Below are 20,641 nucleotides of genomic sequence, written 5' to 3'. Positions count from 1 at the left end.
TTACTTCAATGAATTAAGTTTGTAATGTTACCCTGGTCAAAATATATCAGTCAGCTAATGACTCTCAAACAGTTTCCTTCGACATTGTTGTAATATCTGTAGGAGTGCTAACTGGCTACTACCTTTTCTTGCATTAGAGTGATGATAAATGTTTCAAATATTCTTGAGGTTGTAAAAAGTGCAGTAGAAACACAATTAATTTCTTATAATCAAAGGATCTTTTTCTGTGCATCTCTTTTAAAATCACTGATTTTTTTATTGGGACAAAGTTCTGTGGGCATTGGCAGCTCCCCGGTATCACACCTATTAGGGTCCAATAATAATGCATCAACCTTGAGTTGTTACAAGCCCAAAGGACCCCAAAACCCAGCAGCAATAGATATTCACCAAGACAAGTAGTGACTTAAACAAAAATTGTTTTTAATTAACTTTAAACATGAAAACAGAATCAAACTTTAACTTATCTCTATTAACTTAACTAACCCAACTTAACCCCCTTCTAATTCTAAGCACACGTGTATGTCATGTGTGTGTAAATTTAAGCAAGTTCTTTGGTTCACAGTTTCATCTCACTTCTCATTCTTCCAAGTTCTCTGGTTGCAGGCAATTCTTATACTGTGCAAAGAATTTAACATGTATAAAGTTCACCAGGCTCTGGTGCTCGAAAGGTAAATGTTTACCGCTCAGGAAGGTTCTCGTAGGGTTTGCAGAGAGAGATGTGTTGTTCCAGGATTTCCACAACTGAGGTACCACCATTAGTCACCTCAATGTCTTGCTGATGAAACTTGCCCCCTCAGAGTTCTCCAGATGATAACCTCTTTCTTTCAGGCTATTACAGAGTTCCTTTCTGCTCCACCTATTCCAAGAGAAACATCAGACAGATAGCACTTCCAGCCATCTGCCACTCTGGAGCTTCTGTTTCAGTTTCAAACCAGTTTCTGCTGGCTCTCAGTTCCAAGCTTTCAGTGTCACACACATCTGTTGTGTGACCTTTCTGTGCACTGTGTCAAAACCCTTGCAAAGAGCTTTCAACAGCCAGAGTGTCTCCAGTCCATACACTTCATGACATCATTTCAATTAGCACCTATTTGTGAAATGTGCGTAGCATTACCCATAGTTTCTGTAAAGTCACTGAATATGAATTCTTCAGTATTTCAAATAAGATCTGTTTTAAAGTGTGTGTAACCTACTCTAATGTTACCAATTTATCTCCCAAATGCATCTATCACATATTCTATTACAGAGCTATGTGTTTGCTGAAAGTATTACTCTTGTCTAAGTGTCTCTGCTAGTAATGCTATGTGGCCTTTTTCCTCCAGATGGATCAATGGACAATGATTATCCTGGGCTATTTGGGTTCCTTTCTCTCTTTAGCCCATAGTGTTCTGAAACCACCTAGGTCCAGTGGAGGTTAATTGCTTTCCCACTAGAGAAGGAATGAAGCAATTCACCAAACATCTCTGAAACTCGCCGCGTTCACCACCCACAGGTCAACAGCACAAGGTGCATGGAAATGCCACCACCTGCAAGGACACACATGTACACACACCCCCCACACACCCACACCCCACCACACCACACACACACCCCACCATACACACACCCCCCACACATACACACCCATACCACACACACACACCCACACACACCCCACCACACACACACCCACCACACACACACCCCACCACACACACACACCTCACACCCCAAACACACCCCCACACCCCAAACACATCCCCACACCACACACCCCCCACCCCACACAAACCCCACACACACCCCCACACACACACACCTCACAACCCAAACACACCCCCCACACACCCCCTCCACACACACACATCCCACACTACACACACATACCCCACACACACACCCCACACCACCACACACACCCCCACCCCACACTACACACACATACACACCCCCCCCACACACACATCCACACACACACCCCACACGTACACACACCCCATACACCCCCTCCACACACACACCTCACACCCCAAACACACCCCCACACCCCAAACACACCCCCACACCACACACCCCCCACCCCACACAAACCCCACACACACCCACACACACCCCACACATAAACACACACACACACCTCACACCCCAAACACACACCCCACACACCCCCTCCACACACACACATCCCACACTACACACACATACACCACACACACACCCCACACCACCACACACACCCCCACCCCACACTACACACACATACACACCCCCCACACACACACCCACACACACACCCCACACTACACACACATACACACCCCCCACACACACACCCACACACATACCCCACACACACACCCCACACCACCACACACACCCCCACCCCACACTACACACACATACACACCCTCCACCCCCACACACACACACACCTCACACCCCAATCACACACCCCACACATCCCCTCCACACACACACATCCCACACTACACACACATACACACCTCCCCACACACACACACATACACACCCATACACCCCCTCCATACACACACATCCTACACTACACACACATACCCCACACATACACCCCACACCACCACACACACCCCCACCCCACACTACACACACATACACACCCTCCCCCCCACACACACACATACACACCCTCCCCCCCACACACACACACTTCACACCCCACACACCCCCTCCACACACACACATCCCACACTACACACACATACCCCACACACACACCCCACACCACCACACACACACCCCCACTCCACACTACACACACATACACACCCCCCCCACACACACACCCACCCCGCACATACACACACCCCATACACCCCCTCCACACACATACATCCCACACTACACACACATACCCCACACACACACCCCACACCACCACACACACCCCCACCCCACACTACACACACATACACACCCTCCCCCCCCCACACACACACACACCTCACACCCCAATCACACACCCCACACATCCCCTCCACACACACACATCCCACACTACACACACATACACACCCCCCCACACACACACACATACACACACACACACCTCACACCCCAAACACACACCCCACACACCCCCTCCACACACACACATCCCACACTACACACACTTACCCCACACACACACCACACACCACCACACACACCCCCACCCCACACTACACACACATACACACCCCCCCACACACACACACACATACACACACACACACACACACACACCTCACACCCCAAAAACACACCCCACACACACACATCCCACACTACACACACATACCCCACACACACACCCCACACCACCACACACACCCCCACCCCACACTACACACACATACACACCCCCCCCACACACACCCCACACGTACACACACCCCATACACCCCCTCCACACACACACCTCACACCCCAAACACGCCTCCACACCCCAAACACACCCCCACACCACACACCCCCCACCCCACACAAACCCCACACACACCCACACACACACACACACACACACACACACACACCACTCACTCTATTCCTTTGTCATCAATCATCAACCAAAATCCCAAGCACATCACCCAACAGCATTAGAGGAGTAACTCCTTCACGAAGGTTGCAAAAAAGTTTAACAAAAAGATGACAATCCTCTAAAAGAAGAAACATTATTTCTGGTCTTGCTAGTGACACTCACATCAAGAAAATTAATTGCAAAGCCGCAAGGTCAGTGGAGCAGTTAGTGTCGCTACTGCAACACCAGCGACTGGGGTTTGAATCCAGCGCCATCTGTACGACGTTCTCTCCATGTCTGTGGGGTCTTCCTCCCACCCTTCAAAACATACACGGGTTGTAGGTCAATTGGTGTCTTTGGGGGGACATGGGCTCATGGTCCAAAAGGGCCTGTTACTGTGCTGTGTGCCAAAAAAAATATCAGGGGGGTTAGAAATGAAAACTGGAATATTTTATTTCTTCATGACTTGCCAAAGTATTCAAGAGCTATTGAACTACTTTTTAAAGTGTAGGAGACACAATGGCTGATTGCACATAGGAGTCTCCCAGACAAAATAATGAGATTTCTTGAGACATTCTGTGAGATACTCACAAAATGCGGGAAGTACTCAGCAGGCAAGGTAGCATCCACGGAAGGCGAAAGAAGGAAATAGATCATCAACATTGGACAGGACTCCAGAGAGAACTGTTGTTCAAAATAATGTGGAATGATCCTGAATGGGTGCTGAAAGTTAATTTAATTTCTCAACTAAAATGACAGTGCAACACTCATTCTATTTCAACGTCCGTTTTGAGAAGTTTATAACACTTGACATTCTGACCTAGATCCAAGTCTGACTTGGAATCAGAAATGATAAAATATCTGAAAATCAGCTTGTATAAAGATATCCAAATCAAAACTATAAGATTTTGAAAACAGGTAAGTGACCTGTCACCTCCTTACTGCTTTGAACCCCACCTTCTCTCCAAATTCTGCAATTCTTCTGTATCCAACAGTACGACTGATTGTTTTTGAAACAAATTTATATTCTCTTTTAAGTGGTGGCAGCCTTCAAGCGTGTCAAGAAGTAACAAATGGCATGGAGATAAGTATGCAGTTAATTTGTTTGTGACTTTAATTAATTGATGAATATTGATTGAGCTAACTGTGTGGTCACATTGTCCTGACTCCAATGTGGCCTTCATGCAATGCTGTATCACTGAAATAGCCAACCCTGGTCACATATTCGCATTGCAGTTGCTTGAAGCCACTAGGATTTATGGATAGGAAGCATTGATCATTGCAAAATTTCTAACAATGTATCACAAGATAACAATTAGAAGTAGAAATTCTGGTTATGGCCAAATGGAGTTTGCATATTGAAATTCTATTTGAGAAGATGCTATTTAACAGTGCCAGTGACCCACATTCGAACCCGGTGCTGTCGATAAAGAGTTTTTATATTCTCCCCGTGTCTGCGTGAGTTTCCTCCGAGGACTCAGCTTTCCTGCCACCCTTCAAAACATTCGGGGGTTGTAGGTTATTTAGCCAGCACAGGCCCATGGGCCAGAGGGCCTGTCACTGTGCTGATTGACTAAATTTAAAAATGTAATTAAAAAAAATGAGTAAGACGATTTGAGAATGGATTAGAATTCTCTGGGAATGGCTGGGATGATGAGTAATCCATTTAAATTGTGTGCAATAGGAACGGAAAGGGGTTTAGTCCTCAAATTGTGTACAGAGGAGTGAATGAAAGCAACAAGACTTGAATTTATATAATCTTTCAGGTTCTTTTCAAGGCATCCCAAAGCATTTTACAGTCAATTAAGTACTTTTCTTTTTAAGATATTTTTATTAAGGTTTACAATAATCCAAAAGTTAAACAGTTCAATTATATAATGAAATACAAATTGCAAGAAAAAGAAAGGAAAAAAACCCTATAAATTCAAAACCCCGCTATATAAGGTTGGAAAAAAAAACAATATGTGGGGATCAAGTGACGACTTCCTGGAAATAGACAGCACCAAAGCTTAGAAGAGCCCTAAAACTTTAGATTATGGTCCATAAAAGAGCCCCGTGTCTTAATGAAATTAGTATTTGATTCTTTAATGGCTGTGGCAAACCACTGAATATACGTTCTGGCTGGATTAGTAGTTGTCATAGTTTGTCTGGACATGCCCCTTGCTGACTGGGCCTGAGGCTCCTCCCACTGACCCCTGATTAAAGGCGACTGTGCCACAGCCCCCTCCTCAGTCCAGGACTGTCGACCAGCATGGATGTGTCTCCATTCTATTGTTAATAAAAACCTATCAGTTTCTATATAACTTCTGGTCTTTTGAAGCCATGAAGCCAAGCTTCTAGTCTAGTCATTGATGCCTTGGTGCATCAGTAGCATATCTAATTTTTTTTTTAAACAGGACATAATATCATTGAACTATTGTGTATGTGTAGGTGGAGTATTATCCTTCCATTTAATCAAAATTGCACGTCTGGAAGTAAAGGATAAAATTCTGTTTTGAGTTGGACTCAGTAAAACTTCACCATCTCGAAATCATCCGAATAGAGCAATTAAAGGGCAAGGTTCCAATTTGACCTTAAGAATCACCAATAACTCGGGGAATCAATGAAGCCTCAGCAATTTTACATTTATCACATAGAGGGGTTATATCTGCATAAAAATGAGCCAATTTAACTTTAGGCATATGTTCTCAATTGGACCATTTTAAATTGCAACAGTGTCGTGCACAAAGGGAGGTCGTATTAATCAGATTACAGATGGAATCCCAAACCTCATCTTGGAATGAAAGATTCACATCCTATTCCCAGTCGTTCTTCATCTTAACTAACGAGGCCATTCTTAAATCAAGTAAATTGTTATAAATAAGAGACATTAAACCTTTATGAGAAAGCTGTAACTCAAAAAGTAAATCAAGAATATTTGCCTTGGGAATCTGTGGAAAATCTGAGATTAAGCACCTGTCAATTAAGTACTTTTGAAACCATTGCTGTTGCAAAATGGGAAATGCAGGAAACAAACAATGCGCTTATGACAAGTGTCCATAGCAATTGGTGAGAGGTAAATATTAGCCAAGAAAAATACAACCTTAGACTTAAAATTTGCATGGTGAGATCTCTTACATTCACCTGGGGGCAGTAAGGACCTCCATATAACATCTCAACTGAAAGGCACTCTTATCTGCTGCTTCATCACTGGGGGACGGTCAATCTGTTTTATCTAGTGGATGTTGACCGGCTTGAAATGTGTAGTACGAGTCAAGGGGAGGGTAATGCATCCAGAAATGATAAAACATGATGTAAAGGACATTTGCGTCTGGTTTGATTGTGGAGAGGTGTTGGACAGAGAGGTGATGATCTTTCATTGCATACCAGTGAGTGGGATGTGTTTGAAAGCAGGAATGGTGAAAGTGTTTGCCGCCCCCCCCCCCCCCCCAAAATTAACTCGTTTTCACAGTACAGAGAATGTGCCATTTTTAGAAAATGTGACAGGATGACCCTATTTTCTCTTCACCATAACTCCCTTCCCTCCTTGAGCACCCATTAGCCTTTTAACCAAATCCAGTTCTTGTGGATTAAGGGTGAATTCATCCAACAGGCCCTGCACCTCGAATTAAAGCATCTAGAGTTCATGAAGAAAGGGCACTCATTAGGAAGGGGGAACTGGCCACCAGCTTTCGGAGCAGGTCGGAATGCGAGCTCCCCCTCATCCCAGTCCCAACACAGATGACAGCAGAACCGCATCTGCCTACCTGACCAAGGGGGAAGTCCCTGTCTCTGCCCAAGGACCTCCCCCCCCCCCCCGCCCCCCGGCCCTGCTGTGGATTGAGCGTGGACAGGGCAGGGAAGGGGTGGGAGACGCTGCACTGGGTGGACTCCACTGGCCAGTGCCCAGGCATCTGGGTGCCACTGGGTTCGGAATTGCTTGGCTCTCCTGTGAGTTGCAACAACATGGCTGCTGAGATTGCGCAGGGGGGAAAAAAAAGGAAGAATTAATAAAAAAATCTGCAATTTTCCTCTCCCTGGGCTTTTCTGGAGTCTCCCCCCCTCCCCTCCCCTCCCAGCAGAAGTGGAGGTGGGGGGGGGGGGGGTGGATCACTGCAGGTACATCTCGCAAACACAAAGCACCTTCCCGAGGGCAAGGAACTGCTGCGAATTAATGCGTCGGACTTGGTCTGGTGAACGGGAGGAGGCGGGACTGGGGAGGGGGGGGGGGGGGGCGCGATCGGAGCCGCCTCGGATCGGCGTCGCAGCGCTCACTCAGACCCGAAGTGGCCGGCGGTCGCTGCTCTTCCTGGATGTTCGATTTCTCTCTGCAGCGGGGGAGGCTGCACGGGATCTGCTGGAGGGGAGGGGAGGTGGGCATTTTCCTCCCAGACATTCCCAATGCCGACCCCCCCGTGCATTCTCCGAGGAGGAGGGGGCAGTGCTGTTCCCAGGGCGAGATCTTTGGAGAAACGGAAGCAGCATCGTCCTGTGTAAGTCTGCCTGGCATCTTCCCCGCTGCAATGCCTTTCTCTCTTATCCCCCCCTCTCCCTCCCTCCCTCTCTCCCTCTCTCTCTGGCGTGTCTTTGAAGGGAGAAGAGGCCCCTTGGCTGATTGCTGATGCAGTCTATCGCCGGGCATTCTGAGAGCTCCAACAGGATAACCTGTCTGGCAATGCGAATTGCAGCCCCACGGATTTTTTTCTTCTTCTTCATTTCCAAACTGGCTTGAAGTGGAAAGGCTGCCTGTCTTGGAGAGGGATTCAGTGCAAGGAGTCGTTTGGTTCGTCCAGGTACGTGCGCGCACATATTGCATTGGCCACGGTGTGCGAGGTTTTCCAATGACTGACCACGATTGCATTGCAAGGGCAACACGTTATTGGTTGGCCGATGCCACACTCTGAGGCTTATCGATGTGTGCGAGGGGAGGCAGAGGGGGTGGGTGGGGGTGGGGGGGGGGGTGATATCTCGTCTGTCAAATGAAAATGGAGCAAGGCAATGCTTGACACAGGTTTATAAATGTGTGATATCCTGGCTGCATGTTGACATTCATGTACTTGGGTAGTACTCTAGGTAGTAATGCTCAACATCACACACCCCCCCTCCTCTTGCACCCCTCTCCCCCTCCTCCTCCACCCCCCCTCCTCCTCCACCCCCCCTCCTCCTCCACTCCCCCTCCTCCTCCACCCCCCCTCCTCCTCCACCCCCCTCCTCCTCCACCCCCCCTCCTCCTCCACCCCCCCTCCTCCTCCACCCCCCCTCCTCCTCCAACCCCCTCCTCCTCCACCCCCCCTCCTCCTCCCCCCCTCCTCCTCCACCCCCTCCTCCTCCACACCCCTCCTCCTCCACCCCCCTCCTCCTCCACCCCCCTCCTCCTCCACCCCCCCCTCCTCCTCCACCCCCCCCTCCTCCACCCCCCCCCCCTCCTCCTCCAACCCCCTGCCCCCTGATGAAAGTCAGCCAGAAGGTTGCAATCTCAAGTCCTGCTTTCGAGACTTAAGCAGGACGATGCAGGTCCTTTGGGGAATGCCATCTGATTGGAAGTGGTGTCTTTCACAATAGGAATGTAAAAAAAATATCCTGGCTGTAGCTGAAGAGTTCTCTCAAAAGCATCACTAAAGCAAATTATGGTCTGCTATTATTCTTGTGTTGTTTGTTGGGAGTTTGCTGTGCAAGACTGGCTGGTTTCTAATCTCACCAAAATGGTCACACTTCAAAAGGAAAGAAAATCTTCATTGGATGATCAATACTTCACTGTGACACCACAGGCACTTTTTAAACCCTTAACCAAGCCCGCCCGAGATGTCGTCATTTTGTTAATTCTGGGTCCATCAATCTTGTTGAAAATTCCTGCCGTCTTCGAGTATACCTGTCCTCCTTTTACCAATCATAGCTTTGGACTGAACGGTAGGTTGTTGTCTACTTTCAGGGTGTGCGGTTTATTGGCGCTTCAACAATTTAAAATAGAATCAGAAAATGCTGGTAATTTCATCTGACAAAGGGTCATTAATGTTAATTCTGTTTCTTTTTTTTTACTTTTCAAATCTAAGACAAATATCCCATCCTATTCTCATTTCACTTAAATGCAAAAAGGGAAGGACAAGGACTTCAGTGGCAGTGACTAGTAATCAAGTGTCTTGCAAGGCACTTTGGTGTCTGAGGGTCTGCGGAGAGGTTCAGTGGAGCCCTACTTTCCTGTGCTTATTCCTAGATGGACTAGTCTAAGAAGAAGATAACAGCGTAAGAAATAGGAGCAGGAGACGGCCATCTGGCCCGTCTGACCCACATTACCATTCAATGAGATCATGGCTGATCGGATTGATGACAGGCTCATCTCCACCTACCTGCCTTTTCCCCCCCATATCCCTTAATTCCCCTACTATGTAAAAATCTATCCAACCTTGTCTTAAATTTATTTACCGAGGTCCCCTCCACTGCTTCAATGGGCAGCGAATTCCACAGATTCACCACCCTCTGGGAAAAGCAGTTCCTCCTCATCTCCGTCCGAAATCTACTCCCCTGAATCTTGAAGCTATGTCCCTTTCAAGATTCAATTTATTGTCATTGTAATATAACAGTGTCATATTACATGAAATTGCTTTTGCCTGCTGTAAGGCAGAAATTGCCTGAAGTGCCTCAAAACAGAGAGAGAAAGAGAGCCCCCCCCCCCCACCAGAGTCACTGAGTGTCCATAGATTTGCCTCCAGCACTTCTGCAGCCCCCGCAGCCACACAGAGTCCAGTCCAAACTATTGGCGACCCGAGCTCCAGATCTGAACCTCGGACATGGTCAGGAACCCCTCGGCATCCCCTTGCATCCCGGTTCCGATACCTCCAGCCAATTTCGAGCCATCTCCAGCTTTGTGTACATTGAACCCTGATTGTAAGTGAAAAGTAATTTGTTAAATGATTGACTCAAAATAATTCAATTTTTGATCCTTCTAAAATCAAAATTAAGCCAAAAGGGCATCACAAATAATTTCCAACCAATAATTTGATGTTATTATATTACACAGACAAATACAACAACCGATTTTCACTCAGCAAGGTGTTACAAATAGAAACTTCATAATAATGTTCATGGACAAATAAAGTACTGGAAGTACTCCACTGCCCTTTTTAAAACATAGAGTCAATATGGTTACTTCCACTTTAACAGATATGGTTTTGGCATTTTATTAATCTGGTTCCACTGATAGTATAATATTCTCGACATGACATTGGAGTTGTCTGCGATAGAAATCACAGTGAACTAGCACATCATGTCACTTCTGTCCTATTTCCACTACATTCCTAGTCTTTTTGGAGAATTAGCCTGCTTCTGTGTTGCAAATTTAGGTAAAAGAAAAACAATCCTGGATGATCACTAATCCCAATGCTGTTGAACGTGGAATATATTCTCAGCACAGTTAGCTTGGCATTTAGCATAATGCTGTTACAGCAGGAGGAGCCTGGGTTTGAATCCAGCAGTGTCAGTAAGAAGTTGTCTGTGGAGGTTTTGTCTGGGTGCTATGGTTTCCTCCCTACATTCCAAACACAGACAGGGTTGGTAGGTTAATTGGTATATATGGGCAGTGCATGGGTCAGAAAGGCCTCCTGTTTATCTAAATTATATTAAAAATTTAAATTATATTCCTGTTACTTCTAATATATGGTTATCTGTATAAATCCTTGCATCAACCCATCAATGCAAGTCTTTAGTAGAAAACCTGTATGCCCATAATTGCCCCTTTCCCCGCTGAGTCAATTTAAGATTTCCTTGGAGATGTATCGCCATGGAGATAGCACAAACATATTATGGTTATCTTTGCTTTTTTTCCCAGAAAATTATTAATGGTTGGATATTGTTAACAATGGCCCAGCCTTCCAGTTTTGCACACCCAAGAATTCTCAACTTTATTTGTCCCAACCTTGGTTTTTTTTTAGAGATGTACATTAACAAATGGAGTTGACAAGTCATGTTGAATATTTTTCTCGTGATTTTACCTTGTGATTCCCAATTTGTTTGTTGTTGGTTCCTGACACTGCAACCAATGAGATCGAAAACAAGATCTATTAGCAAACTCTGTCAAATAGCCATTGTTCGTCATTCATAATGATTTCAGAACAAATGTTCAGAGGGGACAAATAAGTGTTTCTTTGATTTTTTTTTTAACTCGCAGTTTGTTTTTAAAGACTTTCTGTTAACTTGCATGATGTTCTTCATTAAATATTGCAAGTGGATTTGAGATTGGAGCTATATTCTGTAAATATTTGCTTTTTCACTTCCATGACTCACACTGACTTCATTGGAATTTGATCATATACTCAGGACCAACAAAACAACAAAGATTCATAGAATAATACAGCACAGTACAGGCCCTTCGGCCCTCGATGTTATACCGACCCATATATTCCTTCCTAAAAAAAATTAAACCCTTCCTACCCTGTAGCCCTCTATTTTTCTTCCATCCATGTGCCTGTCTAAGAGTCTCTTAAATGCCCCCAATGTTTCAGTCTCTACAACGATCCCTGGAAAGGCATTCCAGACACCCACAACTCTTTGTGTAAAGAAAAAAACGACCTCTGATGTCTCCCGTAAACTTCCCTCCCTAACAACTCCCTCTGGTGTTTGCTGATCCTGCCCTGGGAAACAGGTGCTAGCTGTCCACCCTATCTGTGCCTCTCATAATCTTGTAGACCTCTATCGTCACCTCTCATCCTTCTTCGCTCCAAAGAGAAAAATTCCCAGCTCTGTTAACCTTGCCTCAAGAAACTTGTTTTCCAATCCAGGCAACACTCTGGTAAATCTCCTCTGCACTCTCTCTATATCTTCCACATCTTTCCTATCATGAGGTGACCGGAACTGAGCACAATACTCTAACTGTGGTCTTGACAGAGATTTGTAGAGTTATATCGTGACCTCTCTACTGAATTCAATCACCCATTAATGAAGCCCAGCATCCCATAGGCCTTCTTAACTATCCTATCAACCTGTGTGGCGACCTTGAGAGATGTATGGATTTGAACCCCAAGGTCCCTCTGTCCATCCACATTCTTAAATAACCGACCATTAACCTGCTGGTTTGTCCTTCCAAAATGCATCATCTCACACTTATCTGGATTGAACTCCATCTGCCACTTTTCTGCATCCTGTCTATATCCTCTTGTAACCAATAAAAACTAACTTAGAAGTTAAAGTAATTCCAACCCTGCATGATTAACCAATTGCTGGTGTTATTGGTGACACATTCTGAATTTGGAGTGACTAGAAGAGGTCAGACTGTTTTCTTTATAATAAGGAAGGTCATTATCCAAAGAAACACAGATTTAACTAATTCGCTAAAGAATCAAAATTTTGAGAATTTCATTTTGATTCATTGAAACAGCATGGAAATAGGCCCTTCTGCTCAACTTGCCCCCCGCCGACCAAAATGTCTCACTCACACATCCCATCAGCTGTATTTGGCCCATTTCCCTCTAAACCCATCCTATTCATGCATCTGTCCAGGTTTTCTGAAACATTGCAATAGACTCTGTGTCAATCATCTCCTCTGGCAGCCCATACCATACGCCCACCACCCTCTGTGTTTAAAAAAAAGTTACCCATCAGGCTCATGTTCAGTCTTAAACCTGTGTCCTCTGGTTACCATTTCTTCTTCTCTAGGCAAAAGACTATGTGCTTACACTCAATTTGTTCCTTTCATCATTTTGTGCACCTCATTGAGATCACCCCCTCATCCTAGCCTGCTCAGTCTCTCCCTATGGCTCAGGTCCTTGAGTCCCGGCCACATCCTTGTTCATCTTCTGCACACCCTCTCCAGCCTGACAACATCTTTCCTGCAGCACACTGAGCAAAACTGAACACAATTCTCCAAACAGGGCCTCACCATCATCTTGTACAACTGCAACATAACCTCCCAAATTCTGTATTCACTCCTCTCACTGATGAAGGCCAATGTGTCAAACACCTTTGTGACCTGTGATGCCACCTTCAAGGTACTGTATACCTGTTCTGGATCCCTCTGCTCTACAACACTACTTGGACCCCTACCATTCACTGTGTAGGTTCTCCCCATGTTAGACTTTCCAAAATGTAAGACCTTACATTTCCCTGTATGAAATCCCAACAACTATTCCTTTGCCCACCTGCTCATCTGATCAATATCCTGCTACAATCTTTAGCAACTGTTTTCACTCTCTACAATACCAGACACTCTAACGTCCCCCGCAAAGTTGCTAATCATGTCATGAACGTCTTCATCTAAATCATTTACGTCGATGTCAACAGCACCAAACTCTGTGGCCTCCAGTTCAAACAAACAATGTCCACCATCATCCTCTGCTTTCTTCCATGAAGCCAATGGTATCTCACCTTGGATCCCATGCATCCTCAGCTTGCTGGCTGGAATCTTACCGATTTAGACATACAGCACGGTAACAGGCCATTTCAGCCCATGAGCCCGTGCCCCCCAAATTTATATCCAATTAACTTACACCCCTGGTAAGTTTTGAATGGTGGAAGGAAACCTGAGCCCCTGGGGGAAACCCACGCAAATACGAGGAGAATGTACAAACTCCTTGTGGACAGCGCGGGATTCAATCCCCAGTCCGATCGCTGGTGCTGTAACAGCGCTGTGCTAATGTGCTGCCTTGCTAAAATATATTTATGCAATATCCACAGCTCTGCCCTCAACAACCTTCTTGGTCACATCTTCAAAAAACTCAATCAGATTTGTGAGATGTCCTCCCATTTACAAAACCATAGTGGCTATCCCTTATCAGCCTTAATTCATCCAAATCCATGTACATATTCTCTGGTAACTTAACAACCACAGATATTAGGCTGGAGTTCCCAAGCTTTTCCCTGTAGCCTTTCTTGAACGAAGGCATAACCTTTCCCACCCTCCATTGCTCTAGCACTTACCTGTACTGAATGATGACAAAATTCTCATCCAGCACACCTGCAATTTCCTCTCTGGCTACCCACATGTCCTTGGATATATCTGATCAGGCCCAGGAAAATTGTCTACCTTCTACACATCAGGACCTTCAGCATCTCTTCAATTGTAAAATTGGCTGTTCTCAAGACTACCTTTGATTGCCCAAAGTTGCCCAGTCTTCATCTCCTTCTCCACAGTTAAAACAGAGAAGTACTCATTGATGACCGTACCCATCTCCTGTGGATTCACACAGAGTTGATTGCATCGATTCCGAGTGTTCCCACTTTTTCTCTGGTTACTCCATTTCCCTTTGTGTGCTATTCAATCTCTTGTAATTATCTTTGATGTTATCTGTCAGAGCCATCTCCTTTTCTCTTTTTGCCCTCCTGATTTCTTTATTTTAGCCCTCCCAGTTCATGAAACCTCTCCAGGTATACACCTGATCCCAGCTGCTTGAACTCCTCTTGCTCTTGACCAAGAGCCTGAATTTCCCTCATCACCCAAAGTTCCTTTTGCTTGCATGTCTGTCCCTTCACTCTAACATGAATGCGCATGTGCTGGATTCTTGTCAGCATACTTTTGAAAACTTCCCATTGTCCTTACATTCCTAGTTCTTCAAACAACCTCTTTAAATTAACTTGAGCTAGTTCTTGTGTTATACCTTCCAATTGGCTTGGCCACAATTCCAAATTTAAACTTGTGGTCTCTCTAATAGAACCATGTTCACTGGTTCCCAAAAGGTCATCCACGAACACTTTGTCCAAGTCTTCCCAATTTCCCAAGACTGGATCAAGTGTTTTCTCTCCCTTGTGGGACTCTGCACTTTGTGAGAGAAAACTTTCCTGAACACATCTGACAAATTCCACCCCATCTAAATCTTCCTATTTTATTTTATTTTGTTATTTATTTTAGACATGCAACACAGTAACAGACCTTTCTGGCCTGTGCCGCCCAATTACACCTACAGTTCCAATGCATTTTTGAGGGGTGCCCGGTGGAAACCCACACAGACACAGGGAGAACGTACAAACTCCTTACAGACAGCGCCAGATTATAACTCTGGTCCCTGCCACTGTTAACAGGGTTGCCCTAACCATGCCCCTGTTCCATAATTTTCCCAGTCAATATTTGGAAAGTTAAATAATTGTGCACAATTATGCAATATAGTCAGACAGCACAAAGGCCTTTCTGCCCACTGGGTCCATCCACTTACACTAATTCTACAATAATCCTTTTTTCATTAACCACCTTACTCCTGTAATTCCCACATCAGTACCCTGCATTCATTCAATGCTCCCTTCATATTCTGTGATGGTGGAAAGAGGGCATGTCATGGCCTCAAAATTTACATTTTAAGTACTTGAATTGTATACTTTTTATTTCTTTTGTTCTCCTGGTTCGATTGCTTTAAACCCCCCTCCCCAGATTCAACCACTTACCTACTTATTACTGTGGCCAAGTAACCTGCCAACTTGCACATCTTTGGGATGTAGGACAGCACCTGGAAAAATGAGTAAAACACGAAAGTCTGCAGACACTGTAGTTGAAATAAAAACCCAATGCTGGAAAAACTCAGCAGATCCTTTATAGAGCAAGGATAAAAAATACATAACCAATCTTTCAGGCTTGAGCCCTTCATCGAGTTATGGGCAAAATGCAGACAGGCACCCAAACGGAATTTTATTTTCCACAACTTTTACCCATTTGATTAATTTCTTATATTTTTATAATATAATGTTTTCCTCCACTCTATATAGTTCTTCCTATATTTGGTTATTGAATTTAATCTGTATACTGAATAAGTGAGGCCCCAATGGAAATCCTTGTGGAACACCAATTGTCCAATATTCTCGGCCACTTCCTTCAAAACAGTGGTTAGGCAGGTTTGTCGCTCTTTTGTGCCATTATTATCCTTATTCCTGTGACTTTGCTTCTGACAATTTTTTTTCCCATTCCTGATTCAATATTACATGGAATGCCTGGCGTATAATCTTTCCCTGTTACAATTAATTAATCAACAAAACGTTCATTGTTTTATTTTCATTATTAATATGATCCACTTTAAAGATGGTTAATTTTGCTATTGACTATCCTTTTTTAAAACTTTGTAAAAATATTTGGATATTCTTTTTGTCATTGCCAGCTTCTGCATTTTTTGTATTTTTTTCTCTTTACAGAATTTTTCTCATTAGTTGGCCATGACTTAGAAAATATTCTTGCTTCTTACCAATATTAACTGTTAATTTAAAAATATATTTAAACAACTGATCTTAAAGTATGTGACATTTTTCCATATCAAGCATAATACTGAATAGCTGGGTTATTAACTAAATCAAGATCCTTGCTCATTTATAAATCTAATATGACTGTCTCCCTTTGCACAGTCAGTTTGTTTACTTTTCTTTAGGTGTACGTTGAGAACAGGTTTTTTGTGCTACCAACAAGTAGTGTTAATTTCTAGAATCTCTTGCTGTAATAAACTTTCTGTGTACTATTGAGAACATGATGCATTCTGGAAAAGACCTTAAAATTAATTTGTTCGTCCCAATCTGTACAAAATTTAAAACCCGTCATTTAAACTATATCTTTTTTTTCCCCTAATGCTTATTTTATCTTGCATTTCTATGTCCTATCACTTTACAGCTGGTGTCGGAACCCCCCCCCCCCCACAAACGACTCCCATTAATGCTTATCCACTTCTTTTAACCATTTTCTATGTTACCTGATGTTTCAAGTTCTGCTTTTTTTTTAACACTATGTTATTTAATCCTCATGTATTAAAATTGCTGCATGAGTTCCTGGTCAAGTCCATCTTGGGGCCTTGCTCCTGTAATTCCCACATCATTACCCTGCGTTCATTCAATGCTCCCTTCATATTCTGTGATGGTGGAAAGAGGGGGCGTCATGGCCTCAAAATTTACAACATTTTAAGTACTTGAAATGTATACTTTTTCTTTCTTTCTTTCTCCTGGTTCAATTGGTTTGTCGTTTAGCTGAATGATTTGCACACCACTTTGGTTTTCATACTTTTTTTTAATCGAGCCATAGAAGGTCCATGGAAAGTATTAGCAGGTAGAATCGAGAAAAACGCAAAGCTGTTTTAAAAATGGAGAAGAGAAAGAGAGTTAACAGGCATTGTTCCCAACCCAAATGGAACCTCAGTATGGAGGTGAAAGACGCTTGAAGAATACGTGGAAGAGAGGGATATTAAATATTGACACTAAACAAAAGAATATGAAATGTTAAACAAGGATATTTGCATGGTTAGCGATGAGGTTACAGCACCAGCCACCGGGGTTGAATGTGCTGCAGTTTGTAAATAGTTAAAATGTTCTCCATGTGTCTGTGTGCGTTTCTTCTGGGTGCTCCATTTTCCTCTGACCTCCCAAAGATGCTCATGGGTGTAATTGGGCAGTGCAGGTGGGCTCTTGGACCGGAATCTCTGTAAAAGGTAATAAATTGCCAGGACTGGATGAAATCTCTCCACAGTTTTATAGTTGACGAGTTCTGAAGTGTACAAAGGCCTGATCAGATATTTCTGAGGACACTGCGTGAAATGGAGAGACAATTGTAGGTGCCCTGACTGAGATTTATGACCTGTCATTAAGAACAAATGAAATGCCATAGACTGGAGGGTGGTAAATGTTGTGCCTCTGTTCAAGAAAAGCTCAAGGGAAAAGCAACAGGTCAGTTAGCCTAACACATGTTTGTGAGTTACTGGAGAGGGTTCTAAGGGAGAAGATATATATGTACATGGATAGACAAGGGCTGGTTAGGGATAGTCAGGATCATTTTGTAAGTGGGAGGTCACGTCTCACAAATCTGATAGAGGTTTTTGAATTATGACCAAGAGGGTGGTCGAGGGCGGAGCTGTGGATGTATGTTTATGCGGAATCCAAGAAAGCATCTGATGAGGTTCTGCGCAGCTAGATGCTCTGGAAAGTTAGATCACAAGGGAGTCAAGGAGAGACAGCAAATTGGACAGAACGATGGCTTCATGGAAGAAAGCAGAAAGTGATGGTGGGAGATTGAGATCGGAGCTCTGGGACTAGTGGTGTCCCACAGGATACGACGCTGGGCCCAGTGACTAGTGGTGTCCCATAGGATGCAGCACTGGGCCCAATGACTAGTGGTGTCCCATAGGATACAGCACTGGGCCCAATGACTAGTGGTGTCCCATAGGATACAGCACTGGGCCCAATGACTAGTGGTGTCCCACAGGATACGGCGCTGGGCCCAATGACTAGTGGTGTCCCATAGGATACAGCACTGGGCCCAGTGACTAGTGGTGTCCCATAGGATACAGCGCTGGGCCCAATGACTAGTCATGTCCCACAGGATACGGCGCTGGGCCGTCTGTTTGTCACCTTTATCAATGATTTAGATGACATTTTATGTGGCATGATTAGCAAGTTTGCGGATGATGCTAACATGTCTGAGATTGTAGATAGGGAAGATAGTTGCAGGATCTTGATCAGATGGGCAGGTGGGCATGGTTGATGGAATTTAATGCAGAGAAATGTGAGGTGTTGCTTTTAGGGAGGTCTAATATGGGTGGGACCTACACAGTGAATATGGTAAGGATCTGGGGAATGGTTTTAAGCAAAGGAATCAAGGAGTACAGATACATAGTAACTTGACAGTGACATCACTGTTACAAATTATGGTCAAAAGGCTTTTGGAACATTTGCCTTCATCTGTCAGAGTACTGAGTGTTGAGGTTGGGAGGTCTTGTTGCAGTTGAATAAGACATTGGTGAGGCCCCATTTTGAGTATTGGGTTGTGTTTTGGTCAGCATGCTACAAGCAGCTGGGGAAGCCGTGGAGAAGATTTACGAGGATGTTGCTGGGATCCAGAGGCATGAGCAGGCAGGAGGATGAGGGAGATCTCCGACGTGTACAAAATCATGGTGGGAATAGATCAGTTGAAAGCAGAGTGCCTTGAGGAGAGGATTCGGTAACCAGAGGGAATAGGTTTCGGATGAAGGGGTAGAGATTTATCATGAACCTGAGGGAACATTTTTACACCGAGGGTGGTGGGTGCGTGGAAAAGGCTGGTGGTTGAGGCAGGTACTGTTGCGATGTTTAAGAAAAAGTTGGACAGGATGGGTTTGGAGGGATACAGGCTAAATGCAAGCAGGTGGGATTAGTGTGGGTGGGTCATTTTGATCAGTGTGGGCACATTGGGCTGTTTCCACACTGTAGGACTTTCCGACAAAGTGGTGTTGGAGGGGATGTGGTTGGAGAAATAACAGACATCATTTCCTTGTAGTCTCTCCAGTCAGATGTGTTGTCAGAGTACTAGAAGACTGCTAAATAGTATTGCCAATTAATAAGGGAGAAAGAAACATATTGAGTATACTACAGGGCAGTTAACCTCATGTAGGAGGTGGAGAAGTTCTTGGAAAATATTCCAAAAGTGTGTTAATTAAAGTGGGGAAGAGCAGACTAGGGGATGAAATTATAGAGTGATGATGGTCGATGATGAAAGAAAGCAGATTGTGGAGACTTTATAGATGGCTTCAAGAAACAGGCAAGGATTGAAGACTGCAATGGGAGTTGCATACAGGGCTTTGACAGCAGCTGTGAAGGAGCACAGATTAATCAAGGATTTTTTTTAAGGGAACATTCTATCTGACTAATAATTCAACCTCTGCTATCTCCTCAAAAATTTAATGATGTGATCACATTTGACTTGACATAGTGCGAAACAGCACAGTGATCAGAGATTACCCCATGGCATATTCAAGATTAGTTCAGTGGGAGAAAGCAAAGGGTGATGGGCAAGGGGAGTTCTAGTGTCTGAAAATCTGTAGGCCCTGCAAAGCTTGGTTACAGATCCCTTGATTTTGTATGACATATAACAATCGAGAGGCTATGTTCAAGAAGTTTGATATCTACTGAGATTTGGAAAGTTGTACAGTGTAAAAGGCATAATTATGGGCTGGCGTGTATGGAAGGTGAATGATCACCTTTCCGTGATTTTCAGTCATTACTTTTTCCATGTGAGCCTTTTCCCATTTGCTTATTTAAAGTCGTTCTGACTTATCCAGGTTTTCAACATGCCCCTGATTTCACCTTGGTTCACGTGAAATATGTCTTTATATTTCCTTTCTACCCAGAACTAGTGGTTTTGTCCCACAAAAGGAACCCTTTTCACAATAATGTTTCAGCCATGTATTTACTTCCTCAGTCTTCATTCCTCTATGCATATCCAGTGATTATGAT

At 44.3% G+C, this 20,641-nt stretch overlaps 1 protein-coding gene across 3 annotated transcripts in view; it reads left to right on the top strand.

The window, feature by feature from the left end:
- Positions 1 to 7,896: 7,896 nt before the first annotated feature.
- The window catches only part of LOC138758832 (retinoic acid-induced protein 1), a 71,053-nt gene continuing 58,308 nt past the window's right edge, over positions 7,897 to 20,641 (top strand). For 2 of the 3 annotated variants that reach the window (XM_069928262.1, XM_069928264.1), the window contains exon 1: positions 7,897 to 7,986. The gene's annotated coding sequence lies outside the window, so the exon portion shown is untranslated. The other variant, XM_069928263.1, reaches the window with a different exon arrangement.

The sequence above is a fragment of the Narcine bancroftii genome, chromosome 3 (assembly GCF_036971445.1).
Source record: "Narcine bancroftii isolate sNarBan1 chromosome 3, sNarBan1.hap1, whole genome shotgun sequence".
Lineage (NCBI taxonomy): Eukaryota > Metazoa > Chordata > Chondrichthyes > Torpediniformes > Narcinidae > Narcine > Narcine bancroftii.
The sequence above is the reverse complement of the archived record's forward strand: the minus strand, read 5'-3'. Positions and strand labels throughout refer to the sequence as shown.